Source organism: Orycteropus afer, unplaced genomic scaffold (genome assembly GCF_000298275.1).
Source record: "Orycteropus afer afer isolate SDZICR_OR568_19922 unplaced genomic scaffold, OryAfe1.0 scaffold00060, whole genome shotgun sequence".
NCBI lineage: Eukaryota > Metazoa > Chordata > Mammalia > Tubulidentata > Orycteropodidae > Orycteropus > Orycteropus afer.
The window spans coordinates 9,082,052-9,090,528 of NW_006921647.1; positions in this window are offsets into that span (position 1 = coordinate 9,082,052).

The following is an 8,477-nucleotide window of genomic DNA, read 5'->3' on the forward strand; positions in this document are numbered from 1 at the left end:
TTGCTATTCATGAGGTTTTCCCTGGCCAATTCTTTGAGAAGTGGATGGCCTCTTCCTTCTTCCTAGTCTGTCTCAGTCTATAAGCTGGGCTGATACCTATGCACCATGTGCATTCCACTGGGTTTGAAACACCAGTGGTTCAGCCTCAAAACTCACATCAGCACATCACCACGGTAGGACAAACGGACAAACAAGTTTGTCTCCCTGTTGGAAACCTCTCCTACCACCCTTACCTTGGTCCTTGCAGCTGACTGCTCCTCTGTCCCAGTTCCTGGGCCTTTTAATCCCCTTTCTCCCACTCTCCCACCCTGCTGCTTTGGGTGTGCCTGGGTTCCCTCTACTCACCTGGATCTCTGTGGCTGACTGTTCCCCTGTCCTGGTTCTTGGGCCTTTTAATCCCCTTTCTCCCACTCTCCCACCCTGCTTCTTTGGGCATGCCTGGGTTCCCCCTCCTCACCTGGATCCCAGCGGCTGACTGCTCCTCTGTCCCGGTTCCAGGGCCTTTTAATCCCTTTTCTCCTGTTCTCCCACCCTGCTGCTTTGGGCATGCCTGAGTTCCCTCTCCTAACCTGGATCCCTGCGGCTAACTGCCAGTCATACACCAACATACACCAGTGCATACACCAACCAAAAATCCTGCCTATGGGCTACTGTAGTTTCTCGCCACTAATATCTGGACAATACTTGGGCAGTGCCCTGGGAGTTGATCAGGCTCCCCTTCTGCCTCCCGGCAGGCCTGGCTACCTATGAACCCCATGACCTACCACAGTTCAGACGTCCAGAGGGTGGTCCTTCCTCCTTCCACTAGGTCCCCAGAGCCAAGGGCAAGACCAGCTCTTATTCCAATGTAAGCAACCTACATGGTGTCAAATATAACACCAGAACACTCAGCAGGTCGTTTTCCTCAAATCAAGGGCTGGCCCAGGCCACCAGCTTTCTGGGGTCAGCAATAACCATGCTACTCATCCCTCAGGCAGCTGGGGAGGCTGAAACCAAGGGTGTTTCCCAGCCAATGCATCAGAAAATGTTACTGGAGCCACCAAGGAAAACGCTAATGCCAAGCAGGATGATGGAAAAGAAAGGACTTTATTTGTACCAACGTACGGCTCAGTGGATTCACATCCAGAGACTGAGTCCCGAACAAAGACTGCATAGGACTTTTATGGGGTTATTCTTCCAGGGTATTTTGTGGTAAAAGGGTGATTGGTTACTTTTAAAAAGATGCCAGCCAGCAGTTTTTATAGAAGCGGAAAAGGCACATGAAGGAATGAGAGGAAGAAGGGAGGGGGAGTATGGGCAGGGGAAGAAGGGAACGGGAGCATGGCAAAGGAATTTTACACTCTATACACTGTTTTTCAAGCTGGCTCAAGCTGGATGTTTCTCACCTCACAATAAATATCAGATATTATCCTGAGAAATAGAGTAAACTTCCAAGGTTAAATAAATGTGTATGTATGTTGTTGTAGGGTGCCACAGAGTCAATTCTGACTCATAGTGACCCTGTGTGTGTTTATCTCATATTGTCCACATATACCAATATGTATATGTATATGTATAGTATTTTGATAATTCATTAAAAATTGGCTGGAGAGATCTAGTAATTGCTTACTAGCTAAATTACAAGTTTTGGTTATTGATTCTAGCTAAATAATCTGGCTATAATAAACAAACATATGGATACTTTAAGATTAACATCATAATAACAGATGGCATCATTCTCCTATGAAACACATTTTTGAAGATTAGTCTTGACTTCTATCTTTGAGAAAATCTATATATAAAGTCACTTCTTAAAAGTAGATGCATTCATCTGTAAGATATATAGTAGAGTGGACAAGGGACAAGGTTGTAGTCACTTCTTGGCTACAGCCAGCTACCCAGAGGGAGCAAGTAGTTGGACCTGTGGGCTCAGAACCATATCACAGGGGACATCAAGCTTAATTGGCATAACATACTACACAGAAACTTTGTTCCACATCCTACTTTGGTGAGTAGTGACTGGGATCTTACAAGCTTGCGAGTGGCCATCTAGATGCAACAATGGGTCTCTCCTCGTCCAGAGCAAAGAAGACTGAAGAAAACCAAAGATGCCTGGAAACAATTAGTCTTTAAAAATTTAAAATTTAGAATTGAAAAAAAAAAGTAGATGACTTCAGTAGTTGGTGCTGGACAGAAAAGAAGAAAAATATGGATCAGAATTCAAATGCTTATGGGGGGGGGGAAGGGCAATAAAGCTGTAGTAGAAGAGAACAGAGGATTCCATTAGACTATTGCCCTAAGAAACTCTTTAAGCCTAGAACTGAGCCTATTCCCTGAGATGACATTCTAGAAAAATAGCAGAGTGGGACACAAAGTGAAGGGCATTACCTGTAATATCAATATACTACTTAAAAACCATCAATATGAGACCAAAAGGGCAATAACTACCCAAAGACAACTTATAAGAAGATAAAGGGGCAGGGAAACTAGAGTACTGGAAAGGGAGCAAACCGAACACAATTAAAGAGAATGTTGACACATTGTGATAAATATAACTAATCCCATGGAGCAATTTGTGTGGAAATTGTCAAATGGGAACCTAATTTACCATGTAAACTTTTACCAAAAGCTCAATAAAACATTTTTTTTAAAACAGTAGATGACTTACCTTGATAAGAGTATGGGTTACATGGATGTTGCCATTTGTCAAAACTGGCTGTACTGCAGCCACAGTCCATTTTCAGATCATACAAATACATAATTGAGATAGCCATTGAAGAGCTCCAGGTTTCTCCTTCTCCATCCACATTCTTCAAGGTTATGAGTATGAAACAAGGGAGATGGCATATTTAAGTGACTTGCTTGTATTCTCTGGGCCTTCCCTGGCAAGATCCCCCATAGCATGGTGGATTGTTCTTATGCCTACTCCACCTGCAACAAATCCCAACCCCTGATGGGCAGCTCTGGTCGCACTGTCATTTGATACCCCATTATTATACTAGAGCCAAGCAGCCCATGAGAATTGCTGATGAAACAATTTTCTTGTGTAGAAGGCAGGGCCTCACTCTAGAACTCTAAGATGCTGGGATTCAACTCTTTCATTGGAGACATCACACAACATACCCTCTAGCCCTACTGGGTCTGCTAGGTCATTTGGCCTGAGTGACAGGGCAAGACAGAGAGGAGAGATCTCTCTTGCTTTGAGCTTCACTCAAAACTAGCAGGCTTCCAAGTCAGCTGATAAATGGGTGAGAGCAGTAGTCCAAAGTATGTACATGTGGCCTCCAAATCCAAGTGGCAGAGGGTATAAGATGTAGTATCTTGTCCTTTATCATAAAAGTATGATCTGCCTTACCCAAGGCTCTCAAAATTTTGTAATGTGCTGGCTACTCTATAGAAGCTCTGGTGGTACAGTGGTAAAAGTGCTTGGCTATTAACTAAAAGTTTGGTGGTTTGAAGCCATCAGCTGCTCTGTGGTAGAAAGATGTGGCAGTCTGCTTTTGTAAAGATTTGCAGACTTAGAAACTCTATGGGGGCAATCCTACTCTGTCTTATAGGGTTGCTATGAGTTAAAATCAACTTGATGGCAGTGGGATTGGTTTTGGTTTGGTCACTTTATATTTGCAAGGGTTATCTCCTACTCTTTGGCATCTTATGTCTTACTGAGTGCACTCAAAGTAATTACAACCTCCCATTGTTCAAGTAGGAGCTCTGGTAGTGTAGTGCCTAAGGCACTTGATTACTGACTAGAAGGCTGGAGGTTCAAACCCACCAGCCACTCCTCGGAAGGAAGATGGGGCAATCTACTTCCATAGTGATACTGCCTCAGAAACCCAAGGAGGGGTCGCTATGAGTTGGGGCTGACTCAACAGCACATAACAACAAAAACAATAGTGCCTGAAGATGAGCCCCTCAGGTTGGAAGGCACTCAAAGTATGACTGAGGAAGCTGCCTCCTCAAAGTAGTGTCCACCTTAATGATGTGGATGGAGTAAAGCTTTCAGGACCTCATTTGCTGATGGGGGACATCTCAAAATGGGAAGAAACAGCTGTAAACATCCATTAATAATAATGTACAAAGAATTAATCTAGGAAAATTGGAAGCTGTCAAAACTGAAATGGAACACATAAAGATTGATATCCTAGGCACCAGTGAGCTGAAATGAACTGGTATTGGCCATTTTGAATCATACAATCATATGGTTTTCTATACCAGGAATGACACTTGAAGAGGAACAGTGTCACGTTCATTATCAAAAGATCTACCCTGAACTACAATGCTGTCAGTGATAGGATAATAACCATACACTTACAAGGTAGACCAGTTAATATGACTATTATTCAAATTTATGAACCAACCATTAAAGCCAAAGATGAAGAAATTGAAGATGGAAGGAATACACAGACTCACTGTACCAAAAAGAGTTAGTCAATGTTCAACTATTTCAGGAGGAAACATATGATCAAGAACCAGTTGTAGTGAAGGAAGAAGTCCAAGCTGCACTGAAGGAATTGGTGGAAGGTAAGGTGCCAGGAAATGACAGAATACCCATTGAGATATTTCAACAAACAGATGAAGCTCTGGAGACACTTACTTGTTTATGCCAAGAAATTTGGAATACAGCCACCTGGCCAAGTGACTGGAAGATATCCATATTTGTTTCCATTCCAAACAAAGGTTATCCAACTGAATATGGAAATTATCAAACAATATCATTAATATTACATGTAAGTAAAACCTTGCTGAAGATAATTCAAAAATGGTTGCAGCAGTATATTGACAGGGAACTTTCAGAAATTCAAGCCAGATTCAGAAGAGGATGTGGAATTAGGGATATCATCAGTGATGTCAGATGGATCTTAGCTGAAAGCAAAAAATACCAGAAAGATGTTTACCTGTGTTTTATTGACTATGCAAAAGCATTCAGTGTGTGGATAATAACAAATTATGGATAACATTGAAAAGAATGGCAATTCCAGAACACTTAATTATGCTCATGAGGAACTCATACATAGACAAAGATGCTGTCATTCAAACAGAATGAGGGGATACTGCATGATTTAAAATCAGCAAGGGTATGTGTCAGAGTTGCACCTTTTCAAGATACTTGTTCAATTAGTGTACTCAGAAAATAATCCAAAAGCCTGGACTATATGAAGAAGAGCAAGGCATTAGGATTGGAAGAAAACTCATTAACAACCTACAATATGCAAATGACACAACTCTGGTTGTTGAAAGTGAAGAAGACTTGAAGCACTTACTGATGAAGATGAAAGGCTTCAGCCTGCAGTATGGATTACACCTCAACATAAAGGAAACAAAAATCCTCACAACTGGACCAATAAGCAGCATCATGATAAAAGGAAAAAAAAAAAAAAAAAAGATTAAAGTTGTCAGGGATTTCATTTCACTTGGATGCACAATCAACACCCATGGAAGCCTCCATCAAGAAATCAGACATCATATTGCACTAGGCAAATCTGCTGCAAATGACCTCTTTAAAATGTTAAGAAGCAAAGATCTCACTTTGAAGATTAAGGTACACTTAACCCAAGCCTGGTAGCATAGTGGCTAAGGCACTTGACTGCTCACCAGAAGGCTGGCGGTTCAAACCCACCAGCCACTCCTCGGAAGGAAGGTTGGGCAATCCTACTTCCGTAGTGATACTGCCTCGGAAACCCAAGGAGGGGTCGCTATGAGTCGGGGCCGACTCGACGGCAAATAACAACAACAACAACAACAACCCAAGCCATAGTATTTTCAATCACATCATATGCATATGAAAGCTGTACAATGAATAAGGAAGACCAAAGAAGAGTTGATGTCTTTGAATTACGGTGTTGGTGAAGAATACTGAAAATACCATGGACTGCCAGAAGAACAAATAAATCTGTCCTAGAAGTGCAACCGGAATTCTCCTTGGAAACAAGAATGGCCAGACTTCATCTCACGTAATTTGGTCATGTTGTCAGAAGAAAGCATTCTCTGGAGAAGGATATAATGCTTGGTAAAGTAGAGGGTCAGTGAAAAAGGGGAAGACCCTCAACAAGATGATTGACACAGTGGCTGCAATGATAGGCTCAAGTATAGCAAAGATTGTGAGGATGGTGCAGGACCAGGCAGTGTTTTGTTCTGTTGTACATAGGGTCACTATGAGTCAAAGCTTACTCAATGGCACCTAACAATATAATTATAAACAATGGTGTGATTATTTTTTTGTATATAAATCTGTTTCCTTACTATTTCCTTAAGATAAATTCCTAGACATGAGATTACTGAGCTAGAGCATAAAAATGTTTAAGGCCTTGGATTCATACTGATAAATTATTCTTCAGAAATGGAATATCCATTTATACTTCCAACAATAGTGTTTATAAGGGCTCATTTGCCAACAGTGGATAGTGGCAACTTTTCTAAACTTTGCAAATTTGAATGGTCACTGTTTTTCTTTATTATTGTTCTAATATCTATTTGTTTTATTGTTATATGAAATCAAACATTTTTATGTGCAACAATGAGCTAAATGCATTTGTTGGACATATCCCCAGTGAAGAGGCTAGTATAGACCCCTTCCATAGTGCTATAGTGCCTAAAGCATTTGACTTCTAACCAGAATGCTGATGGTTCAAACCCCACAGCCACTCCTCAGAAGGAAGGTTGGGCAATCTACTTCCATAGTGATATCGCCTTGGAAACCCAAGGAGGGGTCGCTATGAGTCGGATCCGATTTGATGGCAGTGAGCTTGGTTTTGTTTTTTATACTATTGCATGATTTTATAGATATTAAAAACCCTTTTCATCTTTAATTTGGTATTAGCCTCATAAAGTTTAAGATTCTAACCTGTCATCATGTTTTCAGCAGAAATTAGAATTGTTTGATTTAATAAGATATTTAAGATACTCATTCAGTAACTTACCTGTAAACTACTTCATTGTCCTAACACTACAGGACAAGTTTCTTCACGTTTAGCCTCTCTTCTTCCTTACTATTATACCTCTCAACCTAGCAGAGCCCATCTGGTTTGCAGCTCCTTGGCATGACCATTCTGAGGACCTGAAAATTGGGAACAGAAAGGAGATAATTCCAATGTTTTTCATTTGGGAGCCCAGAACTTAGAGGTACACACAGCCCTAATGGTTAACTTACAAAATTCTAATCTTTTTTTTTTTAATAAATTCTTCTCTAAACTCTTCCAAGTTTTCACTGTTTCTCTTCAATCATAGAAATTAATATTGAAGAGATGCTACATGCAACAACATAGATGAATCTCACAGATATAATGTTGAGCAAAAGAAACCAGTCACAAAAAATGCATATGCTATATTTATATGAAGTTCCATTTATATGAAGTTCAAGAACAGGCAAACCCAATCTAAAATGTCAGAAGTAAAAAGTAGTGGTTACCTTTAGCAGGGGGAGAAATTGACTGGAAATTGTACAAGGGAGGTTTCTGGGATTCTAGGAATGTGCTGACACTTGAATTGGTGTGGGATATATGGTGTACACAGATACCAAAAGTCATCAATTAAGGATTGTGCACTTACTATATATATTATATACCTCAGTAAAAAAAATAAAAAGGGAATAACTTGCTGTCAAGTTGACTCCGACTCATGGTAACTCCATTGTGCTCCATAGGTTTTTCCACAGCTAATCTCTCAGAAATAAATCACCAGGCCGTTTGTCTAAGGTACGTCTGAAGTGGACTTGAATCTCCAACATTTCAGTTAGCATTCAAGCACATTAGCTGTTTGCACCATCCAGAGATTCTAATCCAAGTCTTCTGTTAAGTGAGGACTAAGCAGTTTTAAAGGATCTCTGGTGCATAGTGGTTAAAGCATTCAGCTGCTAATCAAAAGTTTGGCCATTCACATCCCCAAACTACTCCAAGGGAGAAAGATGAGGCAGTCTGCTTCCGTAAAGACTGACAGCCTTGGAAACCCATAGGGCAGTTCTACTCTGTCCTAAAGGGTCACTTGAGTTGGAATTGACTCAATGGCAGAGGGCAGTACTAGTAGTAAACAGTTTCATGTCTTGTTTTCTTTCTTCTGTCTGGATGTCTCTGTTGATAACATTTGTATGGCTGCATAATCTAAAACTCCTTTTGGTGTGACTTTTATTCTGGGGCTATTATCTTCTTTCAGTTGCAGTTTCAAGAAAAATCATTTCTAACTACAATCTTTGGGTAGATGCTCTATAGTTATAGGGATTACGGCCTATATAGTGAATTTTTGTAGATTGTTTTTCTTTCAGTAAAGCCAAATATTTTATAATAAATCTCATATACATTTTTCCATTTCTTAGATTAATTAGCATAAGTAATTCTTAATATGGACATGTGACAGAAAGGTACTTAAATATTAATTACACTAAATGCTAATATGGACCAATGAGCAGCATCACAATAAATGGAGAGAAGATTGAGGTTGTCAAGGAATTCATGTTGCTTGGTTCTACAATCGATGCCAATGGAAGCAGCAGTCAGGACATTAGATGA